The 16,385-nt window shown below is 43.7% G+C and overlaps 1 pseudogene across 1 annotated transcript; it reads right to left on the bottom strand.

Annotated features, from left to right (window-relative positions):
* Window positions 1-388: 388 nt before the first annotated feature.
* LOC147034248 (uncharacterized) lies at window positions 389-15,175 on the bottom strand (annotated as a pseudogene). Its single transcript, XR_015057663.1, has 2 exons — window positions 4,198-15,175; window positions 389-2,873 (listed from the first exon to the last, which is right to left on the bottom strand). The product of XR_015057663.1 is annotated as an uncharacterized LOC147034248 (transcript).
* Between the last annotated feature and the right edge of the window lie 1,210 nt (window positions 15,176-16,385).

Below are 16,385 nucleotides of genomic sequence, written 5' to 3'. Positions count from 1 at the left end.
CACGTAACTCGAATCGCGGCACGTCGCCCACCGGACGGACAATCCAGTCGTGACCCTCTCGGACTAACGCCGGGAACCAGTCATGGGTGGACCTTTCGGTCTCACCGCGATCGAGCCAATCGGCCCCCGCGTGGGATGGGGTTGCTCGCCAAATTCGACCTACCTAAGTACCCACACGGAGGGTAGACCGGGCGATCGCACCTCGCCGCAGGTCGACTTCGGACACGGGCCACTTAAGCGACCCGTTCCGTACTATCGGGATAACCGAGCGGTGTTATTCGTCGGCCTCGACGGTTCGATTAATTATCGGGCGTCTTAGCCCAGGACCAACCCTTTACGTGAAGCAAGATGGGGATTCAATGAAAGAAATGACGAAGCGAAGCGGGAAAACAGTTCAATAATAAGCACATTTATTTCGCGGCACACGGGAAGCACACATATACAATTCCACCAAAAGCACATAGAAAAGAAGAAGACAAAAAGCAAATGCGACAATGCAGATCTAATACCGACTACGCGAGCACACGGCAACACTTATACAATTTTACTTCACAGACGGCGCCGCCAACACATTCCCAAAGCAAAAGAAAAGAGAACCACCCTCCAGGATGAGGGGGTAGGCGGGCCTGGGGCCGAAACCGTGTCGGGCCTACCCGTCTGATGATGAGACGCGGAGCGGCGGTGGTGCCTCAACTCCGCGGGCCTCGCGGACAGTGTCTGGTAGGGGGTGGGAAGGGGGCCCCCTTTTGTCGCACTATCTCAGCGCGGGGGGGAAACAGGAGGGGGTTGCTGATGCTCGGGGAAAGGAGGATTTCACCAAAATCGCGGGTCCCGCGACGAGCGTCTCCACCATGACCTCGGTCGCGCCGCCGGCCTTTCTCTCTCCTCAGTTCCCCGAATCTGGTGTGAGCACCCCTCGTCCGCCTTCGCCGCCGCCGCCTCTCCACAGCTCCGTCCTCTTCACTCCGACTCCGCGAACTCCCAACTGCACTGAGCTCTTCCTCCGCTTCCAACTCAACTCTTCCTCCTGCGAACTGAACTCCTTCTCAACTTCCACCGGACTCTCTTGAACTCCGATCTCACTCTTTCCAACGCACACCACTTTTCTGACGAACGCAGCCGCTTATATAAGCCCCGTGGCTTCGCCTTTGACCCCCTGCCTTCGACCTTTCACCTCGCTCCCCATTGGCCCGAGAAAAAGTGGGCGTGAATGCTTTTTGATCCATGAATTTGCATATAGCGACCGCCCTCCAACGCCCTGGAGGCGGGGCCAAATCGCCCCTTGCTCACCGATTGGACGGAACAAAAGTGGGCGTGAGTCGTTTTTGATCCGTTTTTCTGCGGAAAGTCCGTGATGTTTTGTACACGCTGTTCGGTGCGCGCCCTGCACGAGTCCAGTACCGGTACCCACAAGCGGCGCAAGAACGGTGGCGATGCGACGGTTGCGAGGTGTGACGGTAAAGGTCGTGGCTGTTGTGGTGAAGCGGCGTTGTGGTGGGTGGTTGATGTTGTGATGACTGTTGAGACGTGGTTGGTGGTGGTTGAGATGGTGGCTGGTCCAAAATAAAGATAGTAAAAGAAAAACGGCTATCCTGAAGAGTCGCAGCCCGAGTGAATGACATGTATTCCCACTAGACAACGGGTTTGGGCCTAACTACACATATACTTACGGAGATATCTCACCTAAGGGACCTGAATGGTGGTGTGCGAATTTCGTCAACCACAACAATATATATATATATATATATATATATATATATATATATATATATATATATATATATATATATATATATATATGTAGAGATATATATTATACACACAGTACATATATACTGGAAATTTTAACCATCATTGTTGACGAGTCTTCGACTATTTTGACTCCAAGAACTTTTTGCAAGTCCCTCATACAAAAAGAAACAAAGAAAAGGTTGTCCTTTTACTTTGACATTTTGATACAAAGCGATGTTATAACTTTAGCTACAGCTTGTGTGTGTTTGACGTGTGGGTTGAAATCCAATTTTTAGAAAGAAAACTACAATTCCAAATAATTTTCTTTGTGAAGAGTCGAGGATTTTAAAAGATGTAAAATCCGATCATTTCATTGTCCAACACATATTGAAGTTAGACACAACAACCCAGAGCATGTTGTGCTGAAAGAAAACCCATCTTGACATCAATAATAACAGATTATTATATTTTCTTTGCCCTGAGATAGGACAAAGAAAAAAATTCAGAAATCCTGGAAATTGAAACAAATTAACAAAACTCCCATCACGTGCTCACATATTCGTCCATGTGGCTGAAAGCGATTTAAATAATTGAGGCTTATCGAGCCGGTATATTCGTTGACGGCATTAAAGCCGGTATAATTCCCGTGATGGATGATTTGAGTGACTCTTAAGAACCGTTTCTTTTGTAGTCGTGCAGAGCTGCCGAGACTGAAGCCGAAAGCCCAAGGAGCGCCAGATGAAGTCATCTGTTTAGCCTGGAGTGGGAAAGCGAAAGAAAGGCCTCGGTGGGAAAGAGTGGAGCAGGGGGAGAGAGGAAAGGTAATTGGAGTTGAGAAAACAAGGCATGGCGGTGATGAGGGAGAGATTGTCCTTGAGAGGACGTTGTCCGTGCTTTTAAAATTTGAGCAAATTCCACATGGGAAGTAATCCCAAAAATGGACGAACAGATCATTCTCGTGCTCCAGTTGGTGAAATAAAAAGAGAGACAGACAGACAGACAGACAGTGAGAGCCCTGCACCGTCCAACCACTCACGAACAAGGAGGGAGAGAACGGAGGTTCCGGAGCATCAGTCCATGATCCACCGCTGATCCCGGGTCTTCGAGGATCCAAGTGAAAACGACCGCCAACAAGGTGCGACCTGTACTGAGTGAATGTGTCACGAGAGGTGTGGATTTAAGAAAAGAAAACAACTTTAATGAAGATGAACAAATGGAGTGACATCACAAGAAGGCAATTTAAATATATCCACAAATCATTTTAAGAAAGTCCAGCAAGCGTCAATTTGCTTTATGTCTCGTTTAATTATAATGTTGTTCGATTTGTGGGTGTGGGGGGAGGCGAGAGGAAGCAACAAATGCAACAAAAGATCCGCAGGTTCGAGTTCCACTCGGCTTGACTGCCCACTCAAACGGAGGTCTGATTGGCCAGAAGTCCAAAGACGTGCAGCTAGTTCAACATCCCCCTGTGGTCTCAAATCATTCCGATAAAGTCCCACGTTGTGTTTCCAACGCGATGTCGAGAACTTCCAATTTCTCGCATGAAATCCCATCTGGAACTAATAATTATCCGAGTGTTCCACAAACATTCCAAGGGGATCTGATACATTTACAATAAGATATGTTTCATATAAAATGGCATGGACCCTTTCAAGACACGAAATACAAGCCAATGAGGCGAGACCACATCGCCACACACTTCTCCATTACAAGCTCACGTAGCCGTTTCAAAACTTTCCCTTAGGGGTAGTGGACCATGTGTGGTACTGCCCACGGTAGCTTTGTAATGTTGTATGCATATACCAAGATCTTCAAATACTACTACTACTGCTGCTCAATGAATGCCACCTGATTGATGGGTTGGCCACACGAGATCGATTGGTCCAACTCATTCACGAACAGGCTGGCCAATCTTGACTTTCGACTGAAGGTGATTTTGATAGGAATTTGTAATTTGTTCAGGGTGCTGGCCATAATGCCCCTACTCTTCGCGAAATAATCTTTAACGTCCATGAGCTAATGCCAACAGATAAGACAACTAGCTTAACATCCACCCGAGGGAGGGAACAATTTATGATGCAATACCCTGCAAGCGAAGCATCAATCCGCCGGTTTATACAGTTGGGTCGGGAATCGAACCCAAAGTAGACAACTCAAAGCTAAGTGCACGACCTCCATACCATCCTATCAGATTCACTCTCGATCCCAAAATAAATACCCCTTAACTCAAACTCAACCAACCTGCTCACACAGCACCAGCTTCTCTGCCAACAACATCGATTGGCTCCAAATTTTATTATCCATTTTCATGAATATATATATATATATATATATATATATATATATATATATATATATATATATATATATATATATATATATATATATGTTGTAAAATCCGTTGGAACGGCGTAATAAATAAGCGAATAAAAGTAACCAGGAAGCGGATAAAATGTGAAGTGTAACCTGAAAGGCTGAAACCCTTGGGGCCCTAGGGGCTCGAACTGTCAGTAGGGTCGGGCCTCGGCCTATGGTTGTAGGGGCTCCCCGCGGGCACCTCCATCTCGCTGGTAAAATAAACTCGGGATGCGAGAAGGGGGTGCTATGTTGATGTAATGTGGGGTGGCGGGGAATTTGGGCGGCGTCGCGTTTCTCGCACCAGGAGGTGTTAGACGTGATTGCGAAGGGAAGGGGTAGGGGGCGAGTTTGTCTCGGGTAGGGGAGGATGGGGGCTGGTTCATCATGAGGAGGGGAAACAGATTAGAAGCACAGAGGTGGAAGAGTACACGGGGGAGGTAAACAGTCGAGTGCGGAATTAAAGGTAAGGAGTGAAAAGTTCAACTTACGTCTTGTACAGGTTTATATACAATACAGATACAGGTTTAGATACCGTGCAGATTTATATTCCATCATAACAAGATGTATATACCATAAGGGTTTACATCATACAGGTTTTATATCATCAAGTATGGAGATACTCCATATGGAGGGATGGGATGGGAAAAAAAATGGCCACCCCATCTCATGTGTACAAAATTATATTCTGAAAAGCAACTATATAGTGAAGGCATAAGCCTTTATAAGCCATACCATTTATTCTCAAACGTTTTCATGACTAACAATAATGAAAATGACACCAGAATACATCGCTAAATCACCAAATCGAGAGATCGCAAAATCGCCAAATTGTTCATCCAGAGAATCGGTGCTACAAGAAAGACGCTTGTGTCTGTCACCATCCTTCTCAGAGATGGCAAAATGGATCTTCGTCAAACTTTCAGAGGTTCATCAGTGAGTGCCATTGAGTGTTTTAGGCAAAAACAAAAAAACTTGAAAAAAAAACTTTTGGGATTTTTTTTTCTTTTTCTTGAAATTGCTGTATCGTGCCTAAGCCTTTGTAGCTACGTGAAAAGTAATATTAAATGATCCCCGACCCCATTCATTTGTGGGTATTTTAGACCCCCACAAAAAATAATTGAAAAGCAAAATTTAATTTCTTCAAAATGCCAACAGGATTAGAACAGCGCCTGGTATACCTCCGAGTTGTTGATAAATGTCATCCAGCCGAGCACAATAATGGCTGAAGCAATGAAAATTTTTCCAAACGAAGGAAGCGACATTGTCTCTGTGGTATTGCACTCGTACCATAAAAAGATTTTTAAATCGCATTTAAAAAAGAATACAACCACAACGCCATTTACGCATGCGCAGGGTGAGAAACTCTCCCGTAAAATTCACTGTCTGCAGTAAAGTATGTCATGGATTTCAAGGTACAACAAAATGTGTAATTTCCAAAGGAAAAGGGCCCAGAACTGTCTGCTGATGCTTTCATTGAGGTTCACAGGGGGTCATACCGGTTGTTGAAAAGAGCATTCCAAATTAATGTTTCGATAGACAGTATGCGTACCATTGTTCAAGCAAATCGGGCAGTACCTCCTCCTTATGTAAATATATGTGATCATGTAAACCCCTTAATAAAGGCATCTAATTACTCATACACAGGGTAAGGAGTTTGGAAATTGCAAATGGCAACATTGAGAAAAGGAAAGGAATGGACATGTCTCTTGATTGTGAATGTAAAAGTAGGGAGTAAATTGAGGAAATTAAAATTAATGAAAAGAAGATAATATAGGATGGTAAGAGAAGGAAAGGTGGTGAGGAGTTTGAGGGAAGTGAAGAAAGATTTGGAGGATATAAGAGTATGGTGACAGAATAGAAGGGAAGGCATAGGGAAACGAGAGGGTAAAAAAAAATTCTGCCGTGTTAACAACAAAATAAATAGATGACTCCAAAAGTGAAGGATAACAGGATAGTGGAATATCTGAGTGGAAACAGAAAGGACGGGAAATTAATGGAACTAGGGAAGGGACTCATGAGATGTATCGTTGAGGGGAGGGGTGGAGGGAAGGAGTTTCCCCATGTAAACGCTGCTCAAAATAATTTATTGGATGCTGACGTCATTGGCATCTAGATCGGGAAAAATGGAGTTGAACAAATCAAGAAAAAAAAATTTAATGAAATAAAAAAAAAAAATCTTGCAAAGATGAAATTCCCCAAAAACAACCAAACAAGGAAGGAATGATACCGCAATACAACACCACAACCCTTTTACGGATTGCCATCACGGCATCTGACATTTTTTGTGTACATAGTCGAGGCTCACAAAAATAACAAGTCGTAGTACACTGAATAGATCAGGATGCAACAGGACAAAAGGAACAGAAGGGAGATAGAGGTAGGGGGGAAACACCAACAGGAGAACCGAAGGCCAAGATGGGGGAGGCAGACAAACAATGGGTGTGGAGAGGAATTGGGAGGCGGGGACTGGTAGGAGAAGTTGCATTGGGTGGACATGATGGATGGAGGTGAACAATTGTCTTGAAGACCTGGATGAAAGAATTACATTGATTAGAATGTGGAAGTTGATTCTACAGGTGGGAAAAAAACAGAGGAATGAATGAGTGGAGGTGAGCAATGATCCTGGATTTTGGGAGTTTCACCAAAAGGGGTTACTGGAGGACCACGTGGGCCCTGCAGAAAGCTTGGGGGGGGGGGTGAAGCAGGGAAAGAGCAGAGGGTGCAAGACCAGAAAGGAGGTGGTAGAAGACAGACTTTACAATCTTTGCAAGTTGTAAAGTTTAACATGACCATCACCATTAGGGATTCGTATTATCGGGTTTTTGGACGCCTTTAATAAATTGTATATAGTCAAGGTAGTGTTCCTATTATCTAAATTAAACCACTTTTGAGGTTAAGAGACCAGATCAGCCGTCTGAGCTTGCAACGTTGCCAACTACTGCACCTTTGTACGTGATGGTATTATAAGAGATTTACATTGCATTGTCAGATACACCACAACTTCTCATTAAAAAGGTAATTATTAAGAATAGAATTTATAGAACACGCTTCCCCATGCCATGTTCAAGTAAATAGTAGCCTGCAAAAGTATTCAACCCCCCACCCCCTCCAAATTTTTGTTGCCAGCTGAAGTTATTTCATGATGCTTTCAAATCATACTTGATATAAAGTCTTTATAAACTACTCCAAAGTGATAAAGCTATAAAAAAAAGAAGATTAAATGTGAGCAAGTTAGATTAAAAGAGAAAAATTATAGAAAAATAAAAATTAATAGATGATTCTCATGTGCATAAATATTCAAACCTCTTGCCTAATTAATCCGAAATCACTTCAGGAGCAAATTATTTGTTTGAAAGGTTACAAAATAGGTGTACAAGGTTTCACCTGTATGTAATCAATGGTTTAACTTAAACATTATGCTCACCCACTTATCTATGGAGTTTTAAAGTGAAACTCACTTGGTCAACCAATAAAGCAAACATGAAGACCAAGGAGTTTTCCAAAGAAGTCAGACATAAAGTGGTGGAGAAGCACCATTCAGGAGAGTGTTATAAGAAGAATTCAAAGTCACTCATTGACCCTTTGAGTTTGGTGAAATCCATCATTAAGAGTGGAAGACATATCATACCATTCAGACTCTAGCCAGATCAGGTCACCAATCCAAACTCAGCAGCCAGGCAAGCAGGAAACTAGTTTTGGGATGTCACTGTAGATCCAGCAATGACTGAAAGATCGGCAAAGCTCTATGTCTAAGATGGGGGTCAGTGTGTTGCGGGCCGGGCGTCGGTTGCGAGCGCAACCGCTATGTGGAGCAGTAGGGTCGACTCTGCCGAACACCCGGAATCGAGATCGTACCTTTTGGAAAACTCCGAAAGGTACGGGTTCCTTACAGGACCGTGAATCGTCAATAAATCAACCACGTGGGACAGGGTTATTTGCCAAACTTCAAAATACGTAGAGGTCCACGTGGCAATCTAGAGGATTCACACCCTCGACGGAACTCGTAGGGGACGAGCCATATGCGTGCTCGACCAGTGCGTAACCCGAGCGGATGGTTACCGAAGTCCCGTCGGTCCGAATGCACACCACTATGGCAACAACGGCCTTCTTTAATTCTCCCAACACGCACACCGTTAAACCAATGAGGAAACCACAAAAACGAGCTGATACATTTAACTGTTTAACACATGGATATTTATTTACAATGGGTGGGGAAGGAACACATAAGAGCAGAGTTAAACCGACTAAAGCAAGGCAAATAATGTACAGCGAAAGCACTTATCCAATTCCTACTTACAGAGAGGGCTACACACACACACACACACACACACACACACACACACACACACACACACACACACACACACACACACACACACACACACACACACACACACACACACACACACACACACACACACACACGCACACACGCGCGCACACACACCCAGAAGGACATTAACCTTCCCACCTCGTGCGGTCTTCGACGAGACGAGCGAACCAGACCAGCGTCGCGATGCGGTCAGAAGAACCCGGCGCCAGCGAGACGCGAGCAGAAGAACCAGGCGCCAGCGAGAAACGAGCAGAAGAACCAGGCGCCAGCGAGAAACGAGCAGAAGAACCAGGTGCCAGCGAGACGCGCTCAGAAGAACCAGGTGCCAGCGAGACGCGAGCAGAGTCGAGAGCTCTGTTCAGCGCTCGTCCCGACAACCAAAACTCTTCTCTTGGTCCGATCGCGCCACAACCTTATTCACCCTTGTCCAGGGGGGGAGGGGACGCCTCCTCCCTCCCTGCTCTCCCTCACTGGAAGGTTTTGGCGCACAAAATGCGCTCGTCGCCCTGTCATTGGTCAAAACGGGCGCCAAGGCTGTTCATTGGACCAGAGGGGCGTGACGGCCTTCCGGCGGACCGCCCTACAAACAGGCAGAGGAACATTATCCTGCGTGGGTTGTGGTCATTGGACGACTGCCGAGGAATTCGCTCGCATCTCCCTGATTGGGCGAGAGCTGCCGTGAGGCTCCTCCTTGAACTCCGCCCATCACGGGCGCCAGAGCGAGGTGAATGTGAGGGTGATGCTGGTGTTGTTGCAGAAGATTTATGGATGTAATAATAAAAACCCTAACTATCAAAATAACTCCGCAGCGCATGAACATTTAATTACCCATTAGACACAGGTAGGGGGCCCTAACTATAAACACATACTTACCGATATAACTGTTCTATAGGACCTGTAAGTTGAGTGCTCATGGCTTCCAGATTCGTAACAAGTGTCATCAATTAACAATATCCCGTTCCCTTCACAAAGCTGGCCTCTATGGACAGGTGGCAAGAAAGAAGCCATTACTGAAAAGGACGCATCTAAAAGCTCGTATGGAGTTTGCCAAAAAGCATATTATAGTCCAGCAGCCAAGGGGAGTGACCCCTAATTCTCTGATATCGTTTTTTTCTCTGCTGATTATTCATCTTTGGGGTATATATAATGAGATCTAGGGTGGTGTGGACCTGTCACCCTTGAGCAAGTTTAAATATTCAAGATGGCATCCCAGGTGGCTGCCATGAGGACTAAAATTCGAAAAATCCTATTACTTTAATGTTTTCTGCCATAAAGCAATGATGTTTTGGCCAAGATATATGTTTTTGTGTCAAATGGATTCAATAGAAAGGGTTTGAGAAGTATTGGATGTACCGTTGCTATGGTAATTAAGCAATATGGCTACCATAAAGGTGGTAAAATGACAAAACTGCCATAACGTCCAAGATAATATGAATAGAGCATTCTTTGTATTTCCTAGCTATATAACATTGACTACAATAAATTCGATAAAAGGATGAATGAGTTTAAGATTTTCTGTTGCCATGGTAACCACCTTAAATAGCTTCCAAAACGACCGCTTTGATGGCCGAAACTAAACAACAAAGAGCAGTATGATTTGTTCCTGGATATTATCATTTAGGGCCATACAAGATGACCACAGGAAATGCTATCAAATTGACCACAGAGATTGCAAAGAATATCAAAAATGGAATTGCATCAAGAATACCATAGATTACAGGTAGGTGATAACTACCATTAAAGAAACTACGTGAGCACACACGAATGTTCATGTTAGAAAACAATCTATCTTTAGCTGCCAGAGGAGTTAAGATGTATCTAAATGTATCTTAGCCCTCATTATCTGCACAGGTTCAAGATTTGGCTTGCAGGCATTTCAGTTTAGAGTGGTGTCACAAAATTAATGTTCTGACACAATGGGTCATTGGGTATTTGCAGATGGATACAGATGTGTATACATCCCCAGGTTCAGTTGAGAGACATCGTCATTTTCATCATCGTCGTCTGCCTGTAGAACCTGCTTTGTTCTTTCGTTGAAACAACCCTGGCCACCCTGACATGCACAGAACACTGAGCAGGCAAGGTTTGCACTGTTGCAACGACATATTTGTGTCTTGCATGGGATCTCACGACTGCAAGAACATATGACGAGTTTCAGTAAATCATCTGGGTCTAGGGGGATGTTACTGGAAAGAGATGTTGGGAAAAGTATTTTGGAGCCATCTTCCCGTGACCATCCAAATGCTGTTGGATGCATTCTTGGTGGATCTGGTTGCAGTGCATTCCTCCAGACTGCCACCTAAAGGTGAGCGCGGGCCACATTTTCCTTGAATGCCTTATTTGTTGGAGGCAAGGTCGCCAGCTTTGGTGCACCAGCCACACTCCGGCCCATTTTGCTTACCCACATTTTCTGGCGTACCTCTGTCAATGACGTACATTTAGTCTGGCCATAACAGGCCAGAATGAATGGTGTTGCCTGTGAGGTGACCCCCAACAGAATGCGACTTGTGTCACCTACATAGCTTAGGGCATGAACGCCAGCTCTCAGGACTCTGAGTGCCACAGCCTTTCCAATTCCGAAGTAAGTTGCCACTGTATCGCAACCAGTGAGTCCATGTGTTGCTAACAGGTCTGGGATGATTTCACGATGCTGGTCAACGGTGGCATTGATATCAATCACTGCATGACCATGAATTGGCTAAACCATCAAGACAGAGGTTGAAGCTGGTATGCCACCTTGGCAACAGAAGTGAAGCAGAAGAACAAAGATGTCAGTGTCGTCTGCAACCACAAGCACTTTCTTCGCCTTCACCTCTGCCACTTGTTGAACAATCATGGTATCCGCCTCCTCCTGCATTGTTTTCATGTCCTGGCGCTTGATGATGACACCACTATTAATCTCCACTGGCACAGGGTCACTTCCAGTGAGAACAAGCTTGTGCTGTGTGAAGTCATCCTTGTGGGATGCCATGTCCTCGCATATTAGGTCGATGAGTTGTATCTTGTTTCTGGTGACAGTCAGCATGACCTTCTGTGATAGTAGATCTTCAAGTTCTCATTTTCAGCAAGCTGTGATTCAAGTTCTACATGCAAGGTGTCCCCATAAACTTTGCTCGCATTGATAATCATTTATATTCGTGCCACATCAGTCGTCTCTGAGAGCGATGTCTTCTCATCACACTCAGTGCCATACTGGAACTTAAAGACGCAGCCCTGCTCCATGGTTTAGCTCCAGATTAAAACAAAGAAAGAAAATATTAATTAAGTATTAATGTTGACAATTTTATGGAGAGAAAGAATGTTCTGTACACATCACATCATGTCATTCCAAATTTAGACTCCTATTGTCATCAGAATATCTGAAACGTAATGGTAATCAATGTTATATTCGTTGAAAAAACATGTTTATCAAAACGTTACAGTACCCATTATGGTAGCATCTTTGTGGTCACCATGGCAACATCAAGCAGTTTATTTATCATATCCATCCCATCATGATCTAAGGGTTAGAAAACATTTAACGAAGGCCAAAAATGTATGGTTTTATGTTATATATCTTTAACACTTATTTCAAACATCCGAATGGTCATTTTAGATGGTTACCATGGCAACAGAAAATCGCAACTCATCAAACCTATTTTATCCAATACATTGTGGTCATTCGCATATACCTAGAAAATAAAAACAATGCTCTAATAAACATTTTCTTGAAATTTATGGCAGTTTTGCCATTTTTACCACCTTAATGGTAGCCATATTGCTAGTTACCACAGCAACGGTACATCCAATACTTCTCAAACCCTTTCTATCGAAATTATTGGACCCCAAAACATATATCTTGGCATACAAATCATTGATCTATGGCAGAAAACATTGGAATAATGGGAATTTTCGAATTTTGGTCGTTTGCGGCAGCCATCTTGAATATTTAAAATTGCTCAAGGGTGACCGGTCCACACCACCCGAGATCTCATTATATACACCCCAATGATAAATAATCAGCAGAAAAACAACTATATCAGACATTTTGGGGTTAGGGGGGAAATTTGGCCTTTGGCTGGCGGACGATTAGTATTGTATGCCTGGTGTTGGCTTAATGGTTCGGGTGGTGGGCTTGGGATCCTAGAATCCTGAGTTCAATTCCCACTTGGCTGTTCAATTAATACCAGGTGGGGTTGACTCTGCCTGTCATCCTTCCGAGGTCGGCAAAATGAGTGCCAGCTTGCTGGTATCCTGTGTCGGAGTGGCGACCCGTCCAGGATTGTGCCCAATAGCCAAGGAGACAGCTTAGGCAGTGCCAACCATCTGCAGAGTATGTGGTCCCAATGGATGAATATTGCAGGCATGAGGAGAAACGTTTTGTGGTCAGACGAGACAAAAACTGAACTTTTTGGTCTAAATTCAAAGCGTTAAACCTGGCGCAAGCCAAACACCAACACTGCACATCACCCAGTCAACGCCATCCCCACTGTCAAGCATAGTGCTGGAAGCATCATGTTATGGGGCTGCTTTTCATCAGCAGGGATTGACGAGCTTGCCAGGATAGAAGGAACAATGGCCAGTGCAAAGTACAGAAGAATCCTTGATGAAAACCTGCTTGAATCAGGAGGGAGTCTGAAACCGAGTGGGAGATTCACATTTCAGTAGGACGATGATATGACGCACAAAGCTGAAGCCACACTGGAGTGGCTGAATAAGAAGAAAATAAATAATCTTCAACGGCCCAGTTAAAGTCCTGGCTTGAACCCAATTGAACATTTTGGCGAGACTTGAAGATCACAGTCCATCGACGATCCCCATTAAACTTGGCAGAACAAGAGCAATTTTCACGTGATGAATGAGCAAAGATGTCACTATCTCACTGTAATAAGCTGGTAGAGATCAACACAAAATACTCATTCCTGAAAAAGGTGCTTCCACCAGGTACTGACCTAAAGGGCTGAATACATTTGCAACCAGTGAATTTTGATTTGTACACGGTTTTTTTTGCAGGTATTCCTGACATGTAACCTTCTTCATCCAAGTGTTTAGTTTGATCTCTTCAGTTATGAATAAAAAAAAGTTAATTTGGAAAAATTGTTTCCACATAATTCTTAATTCATCTAAATGTAGCATTATTGGTAGGGGGTGAATATTTTTGCAGGCCACTGTACTTCAAATGAAATAAAATAATGATTTTAAAGTTCGTTTAAAAAAAATAAAATAAAAAGAAACTCCAAAAGTTTAGTGCGATTGAAGCACTCTTATGCACTACCCCATTTAACATGTCCAAGTACTGCAAAACTGGATGTTCATGGAAGTGACAACAAGAAGGTGATTTGTGTTCTAGTGTTCAAGTTTATAATTTAATTTAAATAAAATAAAGATTTTAAAGGCCGTATTAACAAAAAAAAATTCCAGAAGCATTTTCCACCGTTGACACGGTAGCAACTACAACACCACCCAATCCAACAAGTTACATTAGTTATCCCTGCCTGTTGTTGGTGTCCTTTATGACATCCTTAAAACAGCATGTTTCCTGTTTTGAATGATTTTCAATTTTGTTTGACTGCCAGAAAGGCAAACAGAGTAAAAAAAATATATCGCTCCACTCTATGCACATGCGATCGGGACGAATTCAGAGACAAAGTACTGTAAAACGTCAAACTTGTATTTTGAACATCAATAGGAAGACAACATTAAATTTAAATAAAGTTGATCCTCGATCATAAATTGCCGTTTGTGGACAGACAGACATGAACCAATTGCCTAACCCCACTTTTCGCTTTGCATGTGCAGGGTAATTAGAAAATATCACATCATATAAAGAATGCGAGCTGACAGAATAGTCTGGAGATATGCACACCCTCAGAGAAGTTGAGCCTGGGTTTGAATATCGACCCAGCTACAAACTATCATCCTGGTGTTTCGCAGGCAGTACAATAAAACGTGATGGAAGGTAAACTGGGGATCCCATTTGCTAACATTAGTTGGTGGAAATAAAGATCTCATGGTGTTTTTTGTGAAGGGTAGGAGAACTATCACTAGGATTCCGGCCAAATTCCAGCCCTCATGACCACTGGGAAAGCAAAGACAAACCACCCAGTGTAATCCTTGCCATGGGGCCGCTTTGACATTACCGAACCAAGCTTTGGACATAACCACAAAAATAAAAACAATGCTGTTCCATTGTTGACCAAAAATGCTGAAGTTGAAAGCCTTTTCATAATTACCAGTTTATGCTAAAAGTGTTAATTTCTTTGGTGCTTACAAAGTATACAATCAACCATACACCCTCCTGAAAAGGCTGCCTTAGAAACACTCAAGCTGCCAGTTTCTTGCATTCGGAGCAGCATTTTGGGGGGAAGTTAAACACATTAACTTATGGAGCAATGTATCTAGAATTGATAGCATATCCGTCAGTGGGTATTGAAAATGTCAGCACAGACCATGTGTCTTAATATGGATGTGAATAATTCTTTAAAATACAAATTAATTTAGGGCACAAAATTACATCTTCGATCCCACTATATAAAATAAGGCAATTGTATGTATGCATGTATGAAGAAAAAAAAACAGGGCAGGGCCAATATTCACCGAATTTTTCATACGAGTTAATACCCAAGGACAGGTCATGGGTGCAACCCTTGCAGACGACTTACAATTTTTGCCTATGGTCTACTGACAAGTGGTGCCACAGTGCAAGTGGTTTACTGACTCCTGCTGCAGACAGGGGGGATTATTTGCCATGACAAAATATTTGCCTCACCTCCCCCAACCCTCCTCCCCGCACCCCCTTCCTCACCCCCAGGCTACTCCCGAAGGGAGTGGGTGTTTCTAGTAATTTTAAATTCAGTCCAGCACGATGGTGTAAAGTCAGTGCACTCACCATTGAGCTAACCAGCTTAACCCTATCTGGGCTGTAAAGGTGAGGGGGGGGCACAATGCCTCCCCATCGTCAATTTTCACTACAACTTCCAAACCACTGTCAAAATAGCGCAGCCCAGATACAGTTAAAGGAAAGTGTGCCTTGATGACTGGCCGACGCTGACATTACTCAGAGGTAACGCAAGGGCTGGCCACCCGTGTCGATTTCTGACTCGACTACAAACTGTTGGATTGGTGTTTTTCAGGCAGCACTGAAACACAAGGTGAGCCATCCTGAGGATGGACGTTTAACTGGTCATCCAGTCTGCTAGCGCAAGTTGGTCGATGTTAAAGACCAGAGTAGGTGAGCCAGCACCCTGAACAAACATTTTTCAGCAAACCTCACGAGATAATGGGAATAATTGGGGCTGTTAAAGTTGTAGTAGTAGTAGTAGATGGAATAGTACACAACTCCTCAAGCTGTTTCCATCAGCAAAGCACAAAGGTTTTGCTGTACAAGGTATGTGCAAGCCCAAGTTTGAATGTCCAATCGGTGTGTATCTGTATACTGTCGTTCAAGTTAACACTCCAAGTTGGCTGACCAGCACAGTGACAACCATGGCTGGATGGTTATTTAGCACACCAAATTTAGATTGCAATCCAATAAGAACGATGGACAGGCTTCAGCACCTTTAAAGGTGCTGACAATGATGGGATCAAGTTAATCCTACTCCCTTTAATTAATTTAGATCCCCCTACTAGGAAATCCATGAGCATGGAGATGCTAGGCAGGCACGTGACCTCACAAAATACAAGAAAGCTTTATTTCCAAAGGACAACAAATTTGGTGAATGTCAATACGAAGACAGACAGATAATAACGACACATGGACAGAGTTTGATCCAAATAACTAGATGCCAAATGCATAATATTTATTCATGAAAAACAGGGCTGGGTGTTCAAAGACAGTGTCCTTGCACTGTGGACAGGACACTGCTGGCAAGTAGTTGGGCGTCATTTTCTTCCCACCACTGAGATTGGGGCCGGCGTTTGCTCCACCAGAGCAGCAGAACAGGGGAAGATGAGTATGAGAGACCTCACGTTTGCAAACCTTTTA

Source organism: Eptatretus burgeri, chromosome 1, assembly GCF_056783735.1.
Source record: "Eptatretus burgeri isolate ZD-2024b chromosome 1, Ebu_testis_v1, whole genome shotgun sequence".
NCBI lineage: Eukaryota > Metazoa > Chordata > Myxini > Myxiniformes > Myxinidae > Eptatretus > Eptatretus burgeri.
Note: the sequence above shows the minus strand (reverse complement) of the source record. Positions and strands in the feature narration are given on the sequence as shown.